The following is a 24,616-nucleotide window of genomic DNA, read 5'->3' on the forward strand; positions in this document are numbered from 1 at the left end:
GGAAGGAAGGAAGGAAGGAAGGAAGGAAGGAAGGAAGGAAGGAAGGAAGGAAGGAAGGAAGGAAGGAAGGAGGAAGGAAGAAAAGAAAAGAAAAGGAAAGAAGAAAAGAAAAGGAAAGAAAGAAAGAAAGAAAGAAAGAAAGAAAGAAAGAAAGAAAGAAAGAAAGAAAGAAAGAAAGAAAGAAAGAAAGAAAAAGAAAGAAGTAAAGAGAAAGAAAGGAAGGAAAGAAGAAAGGAAGAAAGAAAGCAAGAAGGAAAAAAGAAAAAAGGAGAGAACAAAAGAGAAAGGATAGAAAAAGGAAGGAAAAGAAGAAGAGAGGAAGGAAGGGAGGAAGAAATGGAGGAAAAAGAAAAGAAAAAAGAAAGAAAGAAAAACAGCTTATCTGTTCAAAAGAATAGCCTCTCACCCTTTTACTAACATTATGTACCTTATGGTCCTAATCTCTCAAATTTTTTCTTTAAAACATAATTTTATATCCTTCCATTTTCCATCTCTTTCTCTCTCTCATATTTTTTTCTCTCTCTCCCTTCTTCCCTCTCTCTTTTCCTCTTTTCCTCCCTTCCTTTCTCTCTCTTCCTCTCTCTCCCTTTTTCTCACTCCCCCTCTCTCTAATTTATATATATATATTAGAGAGAGGGGGAGTGAGACTATACTTAAGATGTATATATATATATATATATATATATATGTATATATACATATATGTATACACATATATTGTAATGCAATCATCACCATTTACTTTATAAAAATACTTGCCCTGCTTGACTGCTGACTCCTTCAGGAAACTAGCCCACCTACTGAGTGCACAAATCGCATTAAATGTCTTTGCTTGGATTGAAGACTTTTTGAGCTTGAATTTTTTCAAAGACAATACCATGACACATATCTGATACCTCAACAGCCCTACTTTTCTTATTCCCTTCCCCTCCTACTTTGATATTTCTACACTGAATTTTGTACATTAGTCCATCTTTGAACCACTTATTCCTCCTTTGAGTAAATCCATGCTTCCCCATTCTTTCACATTCCTCAACTTCCCCTATATATAAATTAGAGAGAGAGGGAGTGAGAATATACTGAAAATGTGTGTGTGTGTGTGTGTGTGTGTGTGTGTGTACACAAACACACACACACACACACACACATATACATCTTAGGTATCAATTTACTGAAAAAGGAAGGGGAATGGAGTCATCCAAAAGCTAATTTACTTGCAAATTGCATTAGGAAAGGAATAGTATTCCAGAGTAGGAAATCATTAATCTCATTGTATTCATGCTTGGTTGGACCACATTTTAAAATTAGCTTTACTGTTTTCTTTATTACTTTTTGACACGAGATTCCAATGACAAAGAAACATATACAAAGAGAACTAACATATCAACTTCACTTGAGAAATATATACTTCATCTAACACTTCTCTTCTGAGAAGCACTTATGTTTTGTTATTGATTATTCAGGACTGAGATTGATGATGATTATGATTCATGAGAGTTTGCTTCCTTTATGATGCTATCATTTATATTATTGTAGTCATTTTAATATTGTTCTCTATGTCTGCTTACTCTGCATCAGTTCACAAAAATTTCCCCATAATTTTCTCAATTCCTCATGTCATTTCTTATAGTTTGTATTCTCATAGTCTTACTACATATTTTCTTCATTCCCTTTCATTTCAAAATCAACCCATTGTGTTTCTTTGTTTTCTTGTTGTTTTTGTCTTCTATAATAGTGCTGCTATGATTATTTTGCCATTTATGAGGAGAGCATTTTTTTTCAAGTAATTGATGTCTTTGTGGTTGGCAGGTCAAAACATATAAAAATTTTGATGTCTTTTCTTGCACACATTTGAATTGTTTTCCATAAGTTAAAGAGTGTAGTAGTATGCCAAATTGGCAGATTTGAGATAAAACTAAAGAGTTGTTTTAATTTATATAATCTCACAATAGAACTATGAAATGCTAGTGAAAATCATGGTCAATTATTGATAATCATCAACTACAAGTTTTGATTTCTCTACAACTCTGGGAAACCAGTCTCATCATTTCATAGTAACAAGAAACTAGAAACTGAATGGATGTCCATCAGCTGAAGACTGACTGAATAAGTTATGATCTATGAATATTATGGAGCATTATTGTTCTATAAAAATGATCAGGAGGATGATTTTAGAGAGTCTGGAGAGACTTACATGAACTGATACTAAGTGAAATGAGCGGAATCAGGAGATCATTTTACACAGCGATATCAATATTATATGATGATCAATTCTTATGAACATGACTCTTTTCCAACAATGAGATTGATGCCAATTCCAGTTATCTTGTGATGAAAAGAGCCATCTACACCCATAGAGAGAACTGAGAGAACTGAATGTGGATAGTTATCAGTGCTAGAAATGCATGTTGACATAATAACTGCCTTCTATCAACTGTACTTTGCTTACAAGTTCAATTTAGATATGGCTTCATATATAATACCTTTCATTGCATGAAAAATTAGCAGTAGTTTTCCTTTTCTCAAATTGCCTTATTTTTACACACATATCTATACATGTATGTTTGTGTATGTGTGATAACCCTTCACATCATATATATATATATATATATATATATATATATATATATATGTGTGTGTGTGTGTGTGTGTGTGTGTGTGTGTGTGTGTGTATATATATATACACATATATATATATATGTGTATATATATATATATATATATATATGTATGTATGTATGTATTATATTCCTTCTTTCTAGATAAAATTTGAGGCTTTCAAGGGTTGAATTGAATTAGTTTTATATTTTTATCCATAATACCCAATATAACTCCTGGTATATAATAAAAGTTTAATAAATATAACAAAATTTATAAAATTGATTGAAATAGTAAAAAAATGCAACTATTTCTGCTAAATGGTTAAAATACATTTAAAAATAAATCCACTTATAAGTATTTGTTGAATCAAATCAACTTAAATTTATCAGAAGCTGGGCACATTTCTTGGCTATTTTGAAGATTTAATTCTTGAACAGATACTTTGGAATGTCTTTTGATGCCTCTGAGGTACCTTCCAATTTTGAGATCCTTTAATTCTTTTTCTTAATATGGACATCAATCCATTTTCCTATTCTTTATTAGCATAAAAAGAGCTGGTAAAAACATTTTCACACATGTGGGTCTTTTTCCCTCTTTTATGATTTTTCTTGACATACAGACTCAGTAGTGGCATTATTGGGTCAAAGGATATGGGTAGTTTTATAGTCATTTGGGCATAGGTCCAAATTGCTGAATAGAATGATTGGATCATTTGACAACTCAAATGCATTAAGGCCCAACTTTCCCAAACCCTTTCCAACATTTATCATTATCTTTGCCTGCCATTTTAGCCAATTTGACAGATGTGAAATGATACCTCAGTGCTGTTTTAATGTGCATTTCTCTAATCAATAGCAATTTAGAACATGGCTTTAATTTCCTCAACTAAAAATTGTCTGTTTATATCCTTTGACTATTTCTCAATTGGGGAATGATCTGTATTCTATAAATTTGAAACAGTTCATTTTAGAAAGATAATCTTTATCAGAAACACTGACTATAGAGATGTTTCCTCAGCTTTGTATTTTCCTCTTAATCTTGTTTCCTTATTTTTTTTTCATAATGTTGTATAATTATTCTTTGGCCATGAATTTTCCCCCTTCATCCAATACCTGAGAGGTAAATTAATTCTTGTTCTCTTAATTTATTTATGATATCATCCTTTATGCCTAAATCATATACCCATTTTTAACTTATTTTGGTATGGGGTGTAAGGTGTAATCTATATTGAGTTTGTGGCATACTATTTTCCAGTTTTCCAACCAATTTTTGTCAAAAAGTCAATTCTTATTCTAAAAGCTGGAAGGTTGGGGATTAATCCAATATTAGATTACTATAGACTTTCATTATTGTGTTATGTCTATCTAATCTATTCAAGTGATCCACCACTCTGTTTCTTAGCCGGTATCATATAGTTTTGTTAACAGCTGCTTTATAATATAGTTTTAGGGTTGGTATTGCTAAGCCACTATTCTTTGTATTTTCTTCATTAATTCCCTTGATATTCTTGATATTTTGTTCTTCCAAATGAATTTTGTCATTAGAATTTCTAGTTATATAAAATGATTTTTGGCAGGGAGTTTGGTATGACATTAAACAAGTAGATTAATTTAGGCAGAACTGTCATTTATTATGTTAGCTTGCTCTACCTAAGAGCAATTGACATTTTTCCAATTGCTTAGATCTGACTTTATTTGGGTGAGAAGTGTTTTGTAATTATGTTCATATACTGCTGGAGTTTGTCTTGGCAGGTAGACCCTGAAGTATTTTATTTTGCCTATTCTAATTTTAAATGAATTTTCTCTTTCCATCTCTTGCTGATGGACTTTATCAGTAATATAGAGAAATGTTGATGATTTATGTGGGTTTAGTTTATATCTTTTAACTTTTTTTAAGCTGTGGATTGTTCCAAGAGATTTTTGGATGATTTTTTAGGATTCTCTAATTATATCATCATATTATTTACAGAGTAATAGTTTTATTTCCTAGTCTAAGTTTTTAAATTTATTTTTCTTTTCTTATTGCTAAAGTCAACATTTCTAAAACAATGTTGAATAATAGTGATGCTAATGAATATCCTTGTTTCAGCCCTGATCTTATTCAGAATGTGTCCAGTTCCTCTCCAATACAAATTATGTTTGCTGTAGGTTTTAGATAGATCCTGCTTATTATTTTAAGAAAAATTCCCTTTATCCCTATGCTCTCTAGTGTTTTTAATAGGAATGGATGCTATATTTTGTCAAAAGCTTTTTCAGCATCTATTGAGATTATCATACTGGTTTTGTTATTGATATCATTGATTATGGTAAAAGTTTTCCAAAGAGTGAACCAGCCCTGCATTCCTATTATAAATCCCACTTAATCATAGTATATTATCCTGCTGATAAATTACTGTAATCTCTTTGCTAATTTCATCAATGACTTGTTCAATTTATTTTTCTAAACTGTGATAATTTATTTCCTCTAAGTAATTTATTTCCTCTTCTGTTAATCTGGGCAATTTATATTTTTATGAGTATTTTTCTGTTTTGGTTAAGTTGTCAGACATATACAACTGGGAAAAATAGCTTCTAATTAATGCTTTAATTTTCTTTTTCATTAGTGCTAAATTCACCCTTTTCATTTTTGGTGCTTGTGATTTGATTTTTTATTGCCTTTTTCTGATCAAATTAATTTTTTAATCTATTTTGTTGTTTTATTTCATAAAACCAACTCAGTTTTATTTATTAATTCAATGTTTTTATGAACTTCAATTTTATTAATCTCTCTATTGAGTTTCAGAATTTCTAATTTGGTGTTTAATTGGGAGGTTTTAATTTGTTGGGTTTTTTTCCTAGGTTTTTTTTTTTTTAGTTGCATGCCCAATTCATTGATCTCCCCTTTCTCCATTTTATTCAAATAGGTATTTAGAGATATAAAATTTCCTCTAAGAATTGCTTTGGGCTGCAACCCATAGGTTTTAGTATGTGTACTCATTATTGTCATTCTCTTGGATGAAGTTATGGTTTGTTTCTGTGAGTTGTTTTTTGATCCATTAATTCTTCAGAATTAGATTACTTAATTTCCAATTGTTTTATTTCTATCTTTTCCTGACACTTTATTGACTATAAACTTTATTACCTTGTAGTCTGCAAAGGAATCATTTGCTATTTCTGCCTTTCTACATTTGATTGTGAGGGTTTTATGGTTTGATACATGATTAGTTTTTGTGTAGATGTCATGTACAGTTGAGAAAAGGGTAGATTTCTTTCGGCATCTATTCAATTTTCTCCAGAGGCCTATCAAATTTAGATTTTCTAGGATCCTATTAATCTCTCTAGTTTCTTGTTTATTCTATAGTTAGATTTGTCTGATTCTGAGAGGTAAAAAATTGAGGTCCCCTACTAGTACCAAATTTTGGTTTGTTTTTCTTCTTGTAACTGGCTTAATATGTTCTTTAGGAATTTGTATGCTGTATCACTTAGAGCATATAAATTTAATATCATTACTATTTCATTGTTTACCATATATTTTATCAAGATGTACTCTCCTGGGGCAGCTAGGTGGTGCAATGGATAGAGCACCAACCCTGAATTCAGGAGGACCTAAGTTCAAATCTGGTCTCAGACACTTAACACTTCTTAGCTGTGTGACCCTGGGCAAGTCACTTAACCCAGCCTCAGGGGGGGGGAAGAAAAAGATGTACTCTCCTTTTTTATCTTTTTAAATTTGATCTACTTTTACTTTGGCTTTATATGAGATCAGAATTGCTACCACTGATTTGTTTGCTTCAGCTGAAGCAGAATAAATTCTGTTCCAGACTTTTATTTTACTGTATCTCTCTGAGTCAAATGTGTTTCTTGTAAGTAACATATTGTAAAATATTGTTTTTTAAACTATTCTGCTATTCGCTTCCACTTTATGGGAGAATTTATCCCATTAACATTCACAGTTATGATTTCAAGCTCTGTATTTTACTCTATCCTATCTTTTTCCTCTTTCCATCCTGTCCTTGCTAGTATATTTTTGACACATCCTACCCACTACTCTATCTTTTTTTTAATCCTCTCCCTTCTCTTAGTAGTGTTTTATATTTGTCATTATACTCTTTTTATTAAATCATAATCATTTTTATTTTTTTAATTAAATCTTTTTATTTTCAAAATATATCATGGATAAATTTCAACATTCACCTTTATAAAAGCTTGAGTTCTAATTTTTTCCCTCTTCCCACCCTCTTCTCCTAGATGGCAAGTAATCCAATAAATTTTAAACATGTACACTATTTCTCTATATATTTCCACAAATGTCAAGCTGCCCAAGAAAAATCAAATCAAAAAGTAAAAAAATGAGAAAGAAAACAAAATGCAAGCAAACAAAAACAAAAAGAATGAAGATAATATGTTGTTATCCACACTCAGTTCCCATAGTCCTCTCTCTCCATGTAGATGGATCTCTTCATCATAAGACCATTGGAACTGGCATGAATCATCTCATTGTTAAAGAGAGCAATGTCCATTAGAATTGATCACCATATAATCTTGCTGTTGTTGCATATAATGTTCTTCTGGTGCTGCTCATTTCACTTACCATCATTTCATGTAAGTCTCTCAAGGTCTTTCTAAAACCATCCTACTAATCATTTCTTATAAAACAATATGAGATAACATTCATATAACATAACGTATTACCCATTCACCAACTGAAGGGCATCCACTTAGTTTCCAGTTTCTTGTCACTACAAAAAGAGCTGCCACAAACATTTTTGCACACGTGGGTCACTTTTTCTTCTTTATGATAGGATATGCCCACCTTGATAGTTCTTTGGGCATAGATTGGATCACTTCATAACTTCACGAAAAATGTGTTAGCAATCAATTTTCCCACATCTCCTCCAACATTCTGCATTATCTTTTCCTGTCATCTTAGCCAATCTGAGAGGTATATAGTATTATTTCAGAGTTGTCTTAATTTGCATTTCTCTCATCAATAGTGTTTTCAAGCATCTTTTCATATGACTAGAGATGGTTTCAATTTCTTCATTTGAAAATTGTTTATTTATCAATTGTTTATTTATATCACTTGACCTTTTATCAACTGGAGAATAGTTTGAATTCTTGTAAATTTGAGTCAATACTCTCTGGGTTCTGATAGAACCCTTGAATGTAAAAAATTTTCCCATTGTATTACTTCAATTCTAATGTTCTCTGCATTAGTTTTGTTTATACAAAAACATTTTAAACTTAATATAACAAAAATAATCCATTTCATATTTAATAATGTACTTGAATTCTTTGAAAACAAATTCCTTCCTTCTTCACATATCTAAAAGTAAATTATCATTTGTTCTTCTAATGTGTTTATAATATCATTCTTTATGTCTAAATCATGAACTCATTTCAACCTTATCTTGGAATAGCATATTAGATGTGAATCAATGCCTACTTTCTACCATAATATTTTCAAATTTTCTCAGGAGTGTTTGTCAAATAGTGAGATCTTATACCAAAAGCTGGGGTCTTTGGGTTTAGCAAGCATTAAATTACTATAGTCATTGACTATTTTGTCTTGTGATCCTCATATATTCCATTGATTGACTATTCTATTCCTTAGCCAATATCAAATGATTTTGTTGATTACTATTCTATAATTTAGTTGTAGGTCTGGTACAGCTAGGCCACCTTCATGTACATATTATTTTTCATAAATACCCTTGAAACTCTTGACATTTTTTTCTGTTATGTGAACCTTAGTATTATTTTTTCTAGCTTTATGAAATAATTTATTGGGAGTTTGATTAGTAGGACATTGAACAAATAGATAAATTTAGGTAGAATTATCATTTTTATTATGTTAATTTAGCCTACCCATAAGCATTTGATATTTTTCTAATTGGTTATATCTGACTTTATTTGTGTGGAAAGTGTTTTGTAATTGTGTTCATAGAATTCCTGACTTTCCCTTGGCAGGTAGACTCCCAAATATTTTATATTATCTATAGTTATTTTAAATGGAATTTCTCTTTGTATCTCTTGCTGTTAAACTTTGTTAGTAATACATACAAATGCTAATGATTTATGTGGATTTATTTTGTATCCTGCAAATTTTCTAAACTTGTGAATTGTTTATAGTAGTTTTTTAGTTAATTCTCTAGGATTCTCTAAGTATACCATCATATCATCTGCAAAGAGTGATTATGTGGTTTCCTCTTTATCTAATCTAATTCTTTAATCTATTTTTTCTTCTCTTATTGTCAAAGCTAACATTTTCTTTTTTTATTAATTTTATAATCATAATTATTTTTGACAGTACATATTCATGGGTATTTTTTTTTACAACATTATCCCTTGTACTCACTTCTGTTCCAAATTTTCCCCTTCTTCCCTCTACTCCCTCACCTAGATGACAGGCAGTCCCATACATGTTAAATGTGTTGCAGTATATCCTAGATACAATATATGTGTACAGAACCTAATTTCTTGTTGCACAGGAAGAATTGGATTCAGAAGGTAAAAATAACCTGGGAAGAAAGACAAAAGTGCAAACAGTTTAAATTCATTTCCCAGTGTTCCTTCTGTGGGTGTAGCTGATTCTGTCCAGCACTGATCAACTGGAACTGAATTAGATCTTCTCTATGTTGAAGAAATCCACTTCTATCAGAATACATCTTCATACAGTATTGTTGTTGAAGTGTATAATGATCTCCTGGTTCTGCTCGTTTCACTCAGCATCAGTTGATGTAAGTCTCTCCAAGCATCCAAGCATCTCTATATTCATCCTGCTGGTCATTTCTTACAGAACAACAATATTCCATAACATTCATATATCATATTTTACCCAACCATTCTCCAATTGATGGGCATCCATTCATTTTCCAGTTCCTAGCCACTACAAAAAGGGCTTACACAAACATTTTGGCACAAAAGGTCCTTTTCCCTTCTTTAGTATTTCTTTGGGATATAAGCCCACTAATAGCACTGCTGGATCAAAGGGCATGCACAGTTTGCTAATTTTTTGGGCATAATTCTAAATTGCTCTCCAGTATGTTTGGATTTTTTCGCAACTCCACCAGCAATGCATCAGTGTCCCAGTTTTCCCACTTCCCCTTCAACATTCATCATTATTTTTTCCTGTCAACTTAGCCAATCTGGCAGGTATGTAGTGGTATCTCAGAGTTGTCTTAATTTGCATTTCTCTGATCAATAGTGATTTGGAACACACTTTCATATGAGTGGAAATAATTTCAATTTCATCATCTGAAAATTGTCTGTTCATATCCTTTGACCATTTACCAATTGGAGAATGGTTTGATTTCTTATAAATTGGAGTCAGTACTCTATATATTTTGGAAATGAGGCCTTTATCAGAACCTTTAAGTGTAAACCTATTTTCCCAATTTGTTACTTCCCTTCTAATCTTGTTTGCATTACTTTTGTAACAAAAGCTTTTTAATTTGATGTAATTAAAATTTTCTATTTTGTGATCAATCTCTATTTCTCCTTTGGTCACAAATTCCTTCACAAGTCTGAGAGGTGAACTGTCCTATGTTCCTCTAATCTATTTAATGATCTCATTCTTTATGCCTAAATCATGGACTCATTTTGATCTTATTTAGGCATTTAGTGTTAAATGTGGATCCATATCTAATTTCTGCTATACTAATTTCCAGTTTTCCCAGCAGTTTTTGTCATATAATGAATTCTTATCCCAAAAGTTGGGATCTTTGGGTTTGTCAAACACTAGATTGCTATATTTGTACACTATTTTGTCCTGTGAACCTAACCTATTCCACTGATCAACTAGTCTATTTATTAGCCAATACCAAATGATTTTGGTGACTGGTGCTTTATAATATAGTTTTAGATCAGGTACAGCTAGGCCACCTTTATTTGATTTTTTTTCATTAATTTTCTTGAAATTCTCAAACTTTTCTTCTATATGAATTTTGTTGTTATTTTTTCTAGATCATTAAAATAGTTTCTTGGGAATCTGATTGTTATAGCACTAAATAAATAGATTAGTTTAGGAAGTATTGTCATCTTTATTATATTTGCTCAGCCTATCCAAGAGCACTTAATGTCTTTTTAGTTATTTAAACCTGACTTTATTTTTGTTGCAAGTGTTTTGTAATTTTGGTCATATAATTCCTGACTTTTCGTTGGTAGATGGATACCCAAATATTTTATACTCTCAACAGTTGTTTTGAATGGAATTTCTCTTTGTATCTTTTGCTGTCGGATTTTGTTGGTGATGTATAAAAATGCTGAGGATTTATGTGGATTTATTTTGTATCCTGCAACTTTGCTAAAGTTGTGAATTTTATTAGAATCTCTGGGGTTCTCTAAGTATACCATTATATCATCTGCAAAGAGTGATACTTTGATTTCCTCATTATCTACTCCAATTCTTTTAATCTCTTTCTCAACTCTTATTGCAGAGGCTAGCATTTCTAATACAATAATGAATAGTAATGGTGATAGTGGGCAACCAAACCTAACATTTTCCATACAATATTGAATAGTAATAGTGATAGTAGGCAACCTTGTTTCTTATTGAAAATGGTTCTAGTTTATACCCATTCCTTATGATGCTTGCAGATTGTTTTAAATAGATGCTATTGATATTTTAAGGAAAACTCCATTTATTCCTATATTTTCTATTGTTTTTAATAGGAATGGATGTTGGATTTTGTCAAATTTTTTTTTCTTCAGCTATAGATATAATCACATGGTTTTTGTTAGTTTGTTTATTGACATAGATAATTATATTAATAGTTTTCCTACTAATGAACTAGCCCTGAATTCTTGTTATGAATTCCACATGGTCACATCAAATAATCCTTCCTATAATTTATTTGCTAATATTTTATTCAGATTAAGTATCAATATTCATTAGAGAAATTGCTCAATAATTTTCTATCTCTGTTTTGACTGTACATGGTTTAAGTGTCACCACCATATTATTGTCATAAAAGGAATTTAGTAGAATTCCTCTTCCCATTTTTTTCAAATAGTTTGCATAGTATTGGAGTTAATTGTTCTTTAAATGTTTGGTAAAAAATAATGTTTGGTAAAAATTACATGTAAATCCATCTGGTCTTGGAGAGGTGATTAATAGCTTGTTCAAATTGTTTTGCTAAAATGTTGTTAATCTGTGTAATCTATATTTTTGTCACTATTTCTCCATTTCACTTAGATTATCAGATTTATTGACATATAGTTGGGTAAAATAATTCCTAATTATTGTTTTAATTTTCTCTTCATTGGTGGAAAGTTTGTCTTTTTTCATTTTCATTTTTGATACTAACAATCTGATTTTCTTCTTTCCTTTTCTAATCAAATTAAGTAAAACATTATTTTGTTGGGTTTTTCACAAAACCTCTTAGTTTCGTTTATTAATTTGATCTTTTTCTTACTTTCAATTTTATTAATGTATGACTTTACTTACAGAATTTCAAATTTGATATTTAATTTCGGGGTTTAATTTGTTCTTTTTTATCATAGTTTTTATTTACAAAATATATGCATAGGTAATTTTTCAGCATTGACCCTTGCAAAACCTTCTGTCCTAACTTTTCCCCTCCTTCCTCCCACCCCTTCCCCCAGGTGGCAGATAGACCAATACATGTTAAATATGTTAAAATACATGTTAAATACAATATATGGACGTGTGTCCATACAGATATTTTGCTGCAAAGAAGAATCAGACTTTGAGGTAAAGTAAAATTGACTTGAGAAGGAAATCAAAAATGCAAGCAGACAAAAACAGAGGGATTGGAAATGCTATGAAGTAGTTCGCACTCATTTTCGAGAATTCTTTTGCTGGGTGCAGCTGGTTCTATTCATTATTGAACAAATGGTTCTTATTTGGTCCACCTCATTGTTGAAAAGAGACATGTCCATCAGAGTTGATAATCATTTAGTATTGTTGTTGAAGGATATGATAATCTCCTAGTTCTGCTCATTTCACTCAGCATCAGTTCATTAAGTTTCTTCAGGCCTTTTTGAAATCCTCTTGCTGGTCATTTCTTACCTTCATATACCACAATTTATTCAGTCATTCTCCAACTGATGGAAACCCACTCAATTTCCAGTTTCTATTACCACTACAAAGAGGGCTGAAACAAACATTTTTGCACATACAGGTCCCTTTCCCTTCTTTAAGGTTTCTTTGGGGAATACACCCAGTAGTGACCCTGGTAGATCAAAAGGTATGCACAGTTTGATAACTTTTGACCATAGTTCTAAATTGCTTAATGTATCAATGTCCCAATTTTCCTACATTGCCTCCAACGTTCAGCATTATCTTTTCCTATCATCCTAGCCAATCTGAGAGGTGTGTAATGATATCTCAGAGTTGACTTAATTTGCATTTCTCTGATTAATGATGACTTGTAATATCTTTTCATATAGCCATAAATAGTTATAACTTCTTCATCTGACAATTGTCTATTTATTCATATCCTTTGACCATTTATCAACTGGAGAATGGCTTGATTTCTTATAAATTAGAGTTAATTGGGTCAATGCCTGGTTTCTGTCATACAAGTTTCCAATTTTCCCAGGCATATGTTTAGATCTCATTTTATTTGTGTGGGAAGTGTTTTGTAGTTTGCTCATATAGTTACTGACTTTATCTTGGTAGATAGATTCCCAAATATTTTATACTATCGACAATTATTTTAAATGGAATTTCTCTTTGTATTGCTTGCTGTTGGATTTTGTTAGTGATGTATAAAAATGCTGATGATTTATGTGGATTTATTTTGTATCCTGCAATTTTGATAAAGTTGTGAATTATTTCTAATAGCTTTTTAGTAGAATCTCTGGGGTTCTCTAAGTATACCATCATATCATCAGCAAAGAGTGATCATTTGGTTTTCTCATTACCTACTCTAATTCCTTTTATCTCTTTCTCAACTCTTATTGCCAAAGATAGCATTTCTAATACAATATTTAATAATAATGATGATAGTGGACAACTTTGTTGCACTCCTAATCTTACTGGGAATAGTTCCAATTTATCTCCATTACATATGATGTTTACTGATAGTTGTAGATAGATGCTACTGACTATTTTAAGGAAGAGTCAATTTATTCCTGTACTCTCTAGTGTTTTTAATACGAATGGGTGTTGGATTTTATCAAATGTTTTCTCTGCATCTATTGAGATGATCATATGTTTTTTGTTAATTTGGTTATTGATACAGTCAATTATACTAATAGTTTTCCTAATATTGAACCAGCCCTACATTCCTGGTATAAATCCTTTTTGGTCATGGTGTATTATCCTGGTGATTATTTTCTGTAATCTCTTTGCTAATATTTTATTTAAGATTTTGGTATCAATATTCATTAGGGGGATTGGTCTATAATGTTCTTTCTCTGTTTTCATCCTACCTGATTTAGGTATCAGTACTATGTCTATGTCATAAAAGGAATTTGGTAGGACTCCTTCCTTCCCTATTTTTTAAAATATTTTATATAATATTGGAGTTTATTTGTTCTTTAATTGTTTGGTAGAATTTATATATAAATTGAACTTGTCCTGGGAATTATTTCTTTTTTTTTTATTAATTTTTATAATTATAATATTTTCTTTGACAGCACATATGCATAGATATTTTTTTTACATCATCATCCCTTGTACTCCCTTCTGTTCCAAGTTTTTCCCCTCCTTCCCTCCAACCCCTCCCCTAGATGGCAGGCATTCCCATACATATTAAATATCTTATAGTATATCCTAGGTACAATATATATGTGCAGAACCAAATTTTATTGTTGTTGTTGTTGCAAAGGAAGGATTGTGTTCGAAAGGTAAAAATAATCTGGAAAGAGAAACAAAACAAAACAAAACAAACAAACAAACAAACAAACAAACAAAAAACAATACTCACAGTTTACACTCATTTCCCAGTGTTCTTTATCTCAGTGTAGCTAAATCTGTCCACCACTGATCAATTGGAATTGAATTAGCTCTTCTCTATGTTGAAGATATCCACTTCCATCAGAATATATCCTCATACAGTATCACTGTTGAAGTATATAATGATCCCCTAGTTCTGCTCGTTTCACTCAGCATCAGTTGATGTAAGTCTCTCCAAGCGTCTCTGTATTTCTCCTGTTGGTCATTTCTTACAGAACAATAATATTCCATAACATTCATATACCATATTTTACCCAACCATTCTCCAATTTATGGACATCCATTCATTTTCCAGTTTCTAGCCACGATGAAAAGGGCTGCCACAAACATTTTGGCACATACAGGTCCTTTTCCCTTCTTTAGTATTTCTTTGGGATATAAGCCCAGTAGTAGTATGGCTGGGTCAAAGAGTATGCACATTTTGATAACTTTTTGGCCATAATTCCAGATTGCTCTCCAGAATGATTGGATTCTTTCACAACTCCACCAACAATGCATCAGTGTCCCAGTTTTCCCACTTCCCCTCCAACATTCATCATTATTTTTTCCTGTCAACTTAGCCAATCTGGCAGGTATGTAGTGGTATCACAGAGTTGTCTTAATTTGCATTTCTCTGATCAATATTGATTTAGAACACTCATATGAGTGGAAATAGTTTTTTATTGCATCATCTGAAAGTTATCTGTTCATATCCTTTGACCATTTATCAATTGGAGAATGGCTTGATTTCTTATAAATTAAAGTCAATTCTCTGTATATTTTGGAGATAAGGCCTTTATCAGAACCTTTAACTGTAAAAATGTTTTCCCAATTTGTTACTTCCCTTCTAATCTTGTTTGCATTAGTTTTGTTTGTGCAGAAACTTTTTAATTTGGTGTAACCAAAATTTTCTATTTTATGATCAATAATGGTCTCTAGTTCTCCCTTGGACACAAACTCCTTCCTCCTCCACAAGACTGAGAGGTAAACCATCCCATGTTCCTCCAATTTTTTTATGATTTCATTCTTTATGCCTAAATCTTGGACCCATATTGATCTTACCTTAGTATGTGGTGTTAAATGTGGGTCCATGCCTAGTTTCTGCAATACTAATTTCCAGTTTTCCCAGCAGTTTTTGTCAAATAATGAATTCTTATCCCAAAAGTTGGGATCTTTGGGTTTGTCAAACACTAGAATGCTATTTTTATTCACTATCTTGCCCTGTGAACCTAACCTATGCCACTGATGAACTAGTCTATTTCTTAGCCAATACCAAATGGTTTTGGTGACAGTTGCTTTATAATATAGTTCTAGATCAGGTACAGCTAGACCACCTTCATTTAATTTTTTTTTTCATTTCTTCCCTTGAAATTCTTGACTTTTGTAGTTCCATATGAATTCTGTTGTTATTTTTTCTAGGTCACTAAAATAGTTTCTTGGGAGTCTGATTGGTATAGCACTAAATAAATAGATTAGTTTAGGGAGTATTGTCATCTTAATTATAATTGCTTGGCCTATCCAAGAGCACTGAATGTCTTTCCAATTATTTAAATCTGACTTTATTTTTGTGGCAAGTGTTTTGTAATTTTGCTCATATAATTCCTGACTCTTCTTTGGTAGATATATGCCCAAATATTTTATACTATCGACCGTTATTGTGAATGGAATTTCTCTTTCTACCTCTTGCTGTTGGATTGTGTTGGTAATGTATAAAAATGCTGAGGATTTATGTGGATTTATTTTGTATCCTGCAACTTGGCTAAAATTCTGAATTATTTCTAATAGCTTTTTAGCAGAGTCTTTGGGGTTTTCTAAGTATACTGTCATGTCATCTGCAAAGGGTGATAGTTTGATTTCCTCATTTCCTACTCTAATTCCTTGAATCTCTTTCTCGGCTCTTATTGCTGAGGCTAGAGTTTCTAGTACTATATTGAATAGTAATGGTGATAGTGGGCAACCTTGTTTCACTCCTGATCTTACTTGGAAAGGTTGCAGTTTATTTCTAATGCATATTATGCTTACTGACGGTCTTAAATATATGCTCCTGATTATTCTAAGGAATAGTCCATTTATTCCTATACTCTCAAGCGTTTTTAGTAGGAATGGATGTTGGATTTTATCAAATGCTTTTTCTGCATCTATTGAGATAATCATATGGTTTTTATTAATTTGATTATTACTATGGTCAATTATACTAATAGTTTTCCTAATATTAAAACAGCCCTGCATTCCTGGTACAAATCCTACTTGGTAATAGTGTATTTTCCCGGGGATGATTTTCTGAAGTCTATTTGCTAATATCTTATTTAAGATTTTAGCATCAATATTCATTAAGGAAATTGGTCTATAGTTTTCTTTCTCAGTTTTCGATCTACCTGGTTTAGGTATCAATACCATGTTGAATAAGAAATTAAGATTTCATATTAGAATTATAAGCTCACTCAAATCTAACAGGCCTGAGCTTCTAAATTATAGGAACTTGACCGTTCCATAAACTCTGTATGTCCTTGGCAATAGATACCAGGAACTAGCCATTCTTGGACATGCTTATGCTTAAGGTTGGATGGCTTCCTCCCTGTGCATATGCAATTGATAAGGAAACATGTCAAGCTTCAAGGGTTTGGAATGAGTCAACATGAATACATAGATAAGTTTTGACCAGGAGCCTTCTTTGTCTAAAAAAAACATATAAAATGGTAGCATTCTATGCCACAGTTGAGCTTCACCCTCAGGGAGGACACTTCTCCCAGGAAAATCTTTAAACAATTCAAGTTGATTGAGGCTGAAACGGGGCTCCTAGCCATTTGAGTTATTGAGGTTCCCTTGAATTGGTGATGTATTCTCTTTCTCTATCTGTTATGTTAATTATTGTTATATTATTATTTATTATTATTGTTAATTGCTTTATATGTAAGTCTAAATTGTCTGTACCTTGGCTTATTTGATTAAAACTTTTTACTTTCACTTTCTTAACTGAGTTTGAGGGCGTCATTTATAGGAGCGAATCCGAACTTTTCCTTGAAATCATAATACACATGTCTGTGTCATAAAAGGAATTTGGTAGGACTCCTTCAATCCCTATTTTTTCAAAGAGTTTATATAGCATTGGAGTTAGTTGTTCTTTAAATGTTTGGTAGATTTCACATGTAAATCCATCTGGTCCTGGGGATTTTTTCTTAGGAAGTTGGTTAATAGGTTGTTCTCTGAGATGGGACTATTTAGACTACTTACTTCTTCCTCTGTTAATCTGGGCAAGCTATATTTTTGAAGGTATTCTTCCATTTCATTAAGTTATCAAATTTATTGGCATAAAGTTGAGCAAAGTAGCTCCTAACTATTGTTCTAATTTCCTCTTCATTAGTGGTGAGTTGTCCCTTTTCATTTTCAAGACTAACAATTTGCTTTTTCTCTTTCCTTTTTTAAATCAGGTTTACTAAAGGTTTGTCTATTTTGTTGGTTTTTTCATAGAAACAACTCTTAGTTTTATTAATTAATTCAATAGGTTTTTTTTTTTTTTTTTTTACTTTCAATTTTATTAATCTCACCTTTTATTTTTTGAATTTCAAGTTTGTCTGGGGGTTTTAAATTTGTTCCTTTTCTAGCAATTTTAGTTGTAAGCCCAATTCATTGGCCCTGTCTTTCTCTATTTTATGCAAGTAGGCCTGTAGAGATGTAAAACTTCCCCTTATTACTGCTTTGGCTGTATCCCACACATTTTGGTATGATGTCTCATTATTGTCATTTTCTTGGGTGAAGTTATTAATTATGTCTATGATTTGCTGTTTTAGCCAATTATTCTTTAGTATAAGATTATTTGGTTTCCAATTATTTTTTGGTCTATTTTCCCCTGGCTTTTTGTTAACTGTAGTTTTGATTGCATTGTGGTCTAAAAAGGATGCATTTGCTATTTCTGCCTTACTGCATTTGATTTTGAGGTTTTTATGCCCTAGTATAGGATCAATTTTTGTATAGGTTCCAAGAACTGCTGAGAAGAAAGTATACTCCTTTCTGTCTCCATTTAGCTTTCGCCAAAGATCTATATGTCAAACTTTTCTAGTATTCTATTTACCTCTTTGACTTCTTTCTTATTTATTTTGAGGTTTGATTTATCTAATTCTGAGAGTGCAAGGTTGAGATCTCCCACTATTTTAGTTTTCCTGTCTATTTCTTCTTGCAGCTCTCTTAATTTCTCTTTTAAGAATTTAGATGCTACACCACTTGGTGCATATATGTTTAATATTGATACTACTTCATTATTGATGCTACCCTTTAGCAGGATTATAATGCCCTTCCTTATCTCTTTTAATTAGATCAATTTTTGTTTTTTCTTGATCTGAGATGAGGATGGCTACCCCTGCTTTTTTGGCTTTGCCTGAAGCATAGTAGATTCTGCTCCACCCTTTTACTTTTAGTTTGAATGTATCACCCTGTTTCAGGTGTGTTTCCTGTTAAAAACATGTGGGAGGAATGTGACTTTTAATCCAGTCTGCTAACTGCTTCCTCTTTATGAGGCAATTTGCCCCATTCACATTTATGGTTAGAATGACTAATTCTATATTGCTTGCCATCCTATTAACCCCTGCTTATGCTTTTCCCCTTTCCTTCCCTCTTACCCCCCTACCCAGTATTAAACTTGTGAGCACCACGTGCTTTTCACAGCCCTCCCTTTTTAGTATCCCTCCCCCACCTTAAAGTTCCTCCCCTTATTTTACCCCTTTTCCTCACAATTTCTGTATTCACTTCCCCTTAGCTTACTCCTTCCCTCTCACTTTTCAGTGAAGTAGAAGTTTCACCATAAATCCAATATGTCTATTGATACACACTATGTTCATCTCCCTCCTTTCTTTCTCTCAGATATAATAGGTTACCTTTGCCTCTTTATGAGATGTAGTACCACCACTTTACACTTTTTTATGATATAATTTCCTTTCCACCTCTAGTTTCTAAGACAAATTGTACATATGTTCTTTACATATTTTTTGGCAGAAGTATAGTTCTCAAGATGTCTTTTTACTTTTTTAGAAATCTCTTGAGTTCTGTATTTGAAGATCGAACATTTTATGTAGGTCTGGTTTTTTCATCAAGAATAGATGGAATTCATTTATTTTGTTAAATGTCCATCTTCTTCCCTGGAAAATGATGCTCATTCTTGCTGGGTAAGTTATTCTTGGCTGCATGCCAAGTTCCTTAGTCTTTTGGAATATCATGTTCCAGGCCCTTCATTCTTTTAATGTGGATGCTGCTAGATCCTGGGTTATCCTTATTGTGGCTCCTCCATATCTGAATTGCTTTTTTCCAGCAGCTACCAATATTTTTTCCTTTGTCTGATGGTTCTTGAACTTGGCCACTATATTTCTTGGCGTTTTGATTTTGGGTCCCTTTCAGTAGGTGATTGATGAATTTTTTCAATCTCTATTTTACCCTCTGTTTCCAAAATATCTGGGCAGTTCTCTTTGATAATTTCCTCAAAAATAGTGTCCAAGCTCTTTTTTTCCTCACATTTTTCAGAGAGTCCAATTATTCTCAAATTGTCTTTCCTGGACCTGTTTTCCATGTCTGTTGTCTTTCTAATAAGGTACTTGACATTCTTTTCAATTGTTTCATTTCTCTGGTTTTGCTTGACTACTTCTTGGTTTCTCCTTGAGTCATTCATTTCTACTTGTTCAAGTCTAATTTTCAATGATGTATTTTCTTCACTCACTTTTTTATAACTTTTTGTAATTGTCCAATTGTGTTTTTAAGTGACAGATGCTAGCTTTCTGGGTTTTAATCTTCACCTCTGGTGTTTACACCCTCTCTGTTGCTCCTGGCTTGCTGCCAAGATGGAATATCCACACTAGTTTAAAAGTCTTTTTGCAGAAATGGCAGAGATCATACCCCTTCCCCCTCTGGTCTGAGCTGTGTGAGCTGTCTATATCGCTCTGACTTGCCTGCCCTCAATCTGCGCCCAGTCTGTTCGACCTTCCCCCAAGCAAACACAGACCTTCTCTGGCAAATTTCAAGGATGTCTTCTGTTGCTGATTATTTGTGGGTTTCTTTTCTGGTCAAGCATTAACTCCGAGGCTTGTCATGAAGTAAGTCCTGAGAGAAAACATGGAGCTCAAGCAGCTGTCTGCCTCCACGCCGCCATCTTGGCCAGAAGTCGGATTATTTCTTAGGAAGATGATTAATAGCTTGCTCTATTTCTTTTGATAAAATGGAACTATTTAAGCAATTTAGTTCCTCCTCCTCTGTTAATCTGGACAACTGATATTTTTAAAAGTATTTCTCCGTTTGACTTAGATTATCAAATTTATTGGCATAAAGTTGGGCAAAGTAACTCCTAATTATTGCTCTAATTTCCCCTTCATTAGTGGAAAGTTGTCCCTTTTCATTTTTACAACTAACAATTTGATTTTCCTCTTTCCTTTTACCAATCAAATTTAACAAAGATTTTTTTTCTATTTTGTTGTTTTTTTCATAAAAAAAAACTCTTAGTTTTATTTATTAATTCAATAGTTTTTTTTTTAACTTTCAATTTTGTTAACCTCTCCTTTTATTTTTAGAATTTCAAGTTTAGCATTTGTTTGGAGGTTTTTAATTTTGCTCTTTTTGTAGCATTTTTATTTGCAAGTCCAATTCATTGATCTTCTCTTTCTCTGTTTTATGCAAGTAAACCTCAAGAGATATAAAATTTCCTCTTATTACCGTTTTCGCTGCACCCACATATTTTGGTAAGTTGTCTCATTATTGTCATTATCTTGGATGAAATTATTAATTGTGGCTATGATTTGTTGTTTCACCCATTCATTCTTTTAAGTTGAGGTTATTTAGTTTCCAATTTTAGTCTATTTTCCCATGGCTTTTTACTGAATGTAGTTTTATTGAATCGTGATCTGAAAAGAATGCATTTATAATTTTTGCTTCTTTTTTTTTGAGGTCTTTATGTCCTAATATATGGTAAATTTTTTGTATAGGTTCCATGAATTGGTGAGAAGTGAGAAGAAAGTGTATTCTTTTCTGTCTACATTCAATTTTCTCCAAAAACTGTCATACTTAACTTTTCTAGTATTCTATTTACCCCTCTAACTTCTTTCTTATTTATTTTCTGTTTTGATTTATCAAGTTCTGAGACTGCAAGTTTGAGATTTCCCACTATGATAATTTTGCTATCTATTGTTTCTTGCAGATCTTTTAACTTCTCCTTTAAGAATTTAGATGCTATACCACTTGGTGCATATATGCTTATGGGTGATAGTGCTTCATTATCTATGGTACCATTTAGCAAAATATACTTTCTTTCCATATCTCTTTAATTAGATCAATTTTAGCTTTTACTGGATCATGATGGCTACCCTTGCTTTTTCTTTTATTTCACCAGCAGCATAATAGATTCTCCTCCAACCTTTTACTTTTACTCTGCATGTCTTAACCTGAATTAAATGTGTTTCCTGTATACAACGTATTGTAGGATTCTGGTTTTTAATCTATTCTCCTATCTGTCTCCACTTTATGGGAGAGTTCACCCCATATATACTCGCCCAGATAGCAGGTTGACCAGTACATATTAAATAGGTTAAAGTATAAGTTAAATACAATACATGTATACATGACCAAACAATTATTTTGCTTTACTAAAAGAATCAGACTTTGCAATAGTGTACAATTAGCCTGGGAAGGAAATAAAAAATGCAGGTGGACAAAAATAAATGGATTGGGAATTCTGTGTAGTGGTTCTAGTCATCTCCCAGAGTTCTTTCACTGGGTGTGGCCTATTCAATTTATTACTGCTCTATTGGAACTGATTTCGTTCATCTAATTGTTGAAGATGACCATGTCCCTCAGAATTGATCATGATATAGTATTGTTGTTGAAGTATATAATCTCTTGGTCCTGCTCATTTCACTCAGAATCAGTTCATGTAAGTAAGTCTCTCCAGACCTTTCTGAAATCATCCTGTTGGTCATTTCTTACAGAACAATAATATTCCATAATATTCATATACCAAAATTTATTTGCTATTCTCCAATTGATGGTTATTAATAACACTCAGTTTCCAGTTTCTGGCCACTACAAAAAGGGCTGCCACAAACATTGTTGCACATACAGTTTTTTTTTTTTTGTTTGTTTTTGTTTTTTTTCCCATTCTTTAAGATCTCTTTGGGATATAAGCCCAGTAGCAACACTGCTGGGTCAAAGGGTATGCATAGTTTGATAATTTTTTGAGTATAGTTCCAAATTGCTCTCCAGAATGGCTGGATGTATTCACAATACCACCAACAATGTATCAGTGTCCCTGTTTTCCCACATCCCTTCCAACACTGCACATTATCTTTTCTTGCATTTTATTCTCTTCATTTTCTTTTCTGGTTTGATTCATTTTTTTCTTGTACAGCAAGATAATCATATAAATATGTACATATACATTGGATTTAACATATATTCCTTATATATTAGAGTCAGTTCTCTATATATTTTGGAAATGAGGCCTTTATCGGAAACTTTGACTGTAAAAATGTTTTCCAGTTTATTGTTTCCATTCTAATCTTATCTGCTTTAGTTTTGTTTATACAAAAAAATTTTAATTTGATATAATCAAAGGTTTCTACTAATGATCTCTAGTTCTTCTTTGGACATAAATTCATTCCTCTTCCACAGGTCTGAGAGAGAAACTATCCTATGTTCCTCTAATTTATTTATAATCTCATTCTTTATGCCTAGGTCATGAACCCATTTTAACCTTATCTTGGTGTATGGTGTTAAGTGTAGGTAAATGCCTAATTTTGGCCATATTTATTTCCAATTTTCCCAGCAATTTTTGTCAAACTGTGTGTTCTTATCACAAAAGCTGCGGTCTTTGGGTTTGTCAAACACTAGATTATCAAATTATGGATTATTTTGTACTTTGAACCTAACCTATTCCACTGATCAACTAGTCTATTTCTTAGCCAATAACAAATGGTTTTGGTAACTACTGATTTATGATATAATTTTAGATCTGGTACAGCTAGGCCACCTTCATTTGATTTTTTTTTCATTAATTCCCTTGAAATTCTTGACTTTTTATTTTTCCATATGAACTTTGTTATTATCTTTTTTAGATCATTAAAATAGTTTTTTGGGAGTCTGATTGGTATAGCTCTAAATAAATGGATTAGTTTGGGTAGTATTGTAATCTTTATTATATTTGCTCAACCTATCCAAAAGCATTTAATATTTTTTCAATTGGTTAGATCAGACTTAATTTGTGTGGAAAGTCTTTTGTAGTTTTGCTCATATAGTTTCTGATTTTCCCTTGGCAGATAGATTCCTAAAATATTTTATACTATTGATAGTTACTTTAAGTGGAATTTCTCTTTGTAACTCTTAACTGTTAGATTTTGTTAGTGATATATAAGAATGTTGATGACTTATGTGGGTCTATTTCGTATCCTGAAACATTGCTAAAAGTGTGCATTATTTCGAATAGATTTTTAGTAGAATCTCTGTGGTTCTCTAAGTATACCATCATATCATCTGCAAAGAGTGATCATTTGTGTCCCTCATTACCTACTCTAATTCCTTTTATCTCTTTCTCAACTGTTATTGCCAAAGCTAGCATTTATAACAATATTGTATAGTATTGGTGATAGTGGACAACCTTGTTTCACTCCTGATCTTATTGGAAATGGTTGCAGTTTATTCCCATTACATATGATGCTTACTTATGGTTTTAAATAAATGCTGCTGATTATTTTAAAGAAAAGTCAATTTATTCCTATACTCTCAAGTGTTTTTAATAGGAATGGATGTTAGATTTTATCAAATGCATCTATTGAGATGATCATATGGTTTTTCTTAATTTGGTTATTAATATGGCCAATTATACTGAAAGTTTTCCTAATATTGAACTAACCCTGCATTCGTGGTATAAATCCTACTTGATCATGGTGTATTATCCTGGGGATGATTTTCTGTAGTCTTTTTGCTAATATCTTATTTAAGATTTTAACATCAATATTCATTAGGGAGATTTGTGTATAATTTTCTTTCTCTGTTTTCAACTTACCTGGTTTAGGTATCTGTTAGGATTACTAAGTGAGAACTCAGGTTTTCTGGACAGTTACAAGGTGAGAACTCAGGTTGACTTGATAGAGGGGGCAAGCTCATTGGC

This window comes from Sminthopsis crassicaudata, chromosome 2 (genome assembly GCF_048593235.1).
Source record: "Sminthopsis crassicaudata isolate SCR6 chromosome 2, ASM4859323v1, whole genome shotgun sequence".
Taxonomy (NCBI): Eukaryota; Metazoa; Chordata; class Mammalia; order Dasyuromorphia; family Dasyuridae; genus Sminthopsis; species Sminthopsis crassicaudata.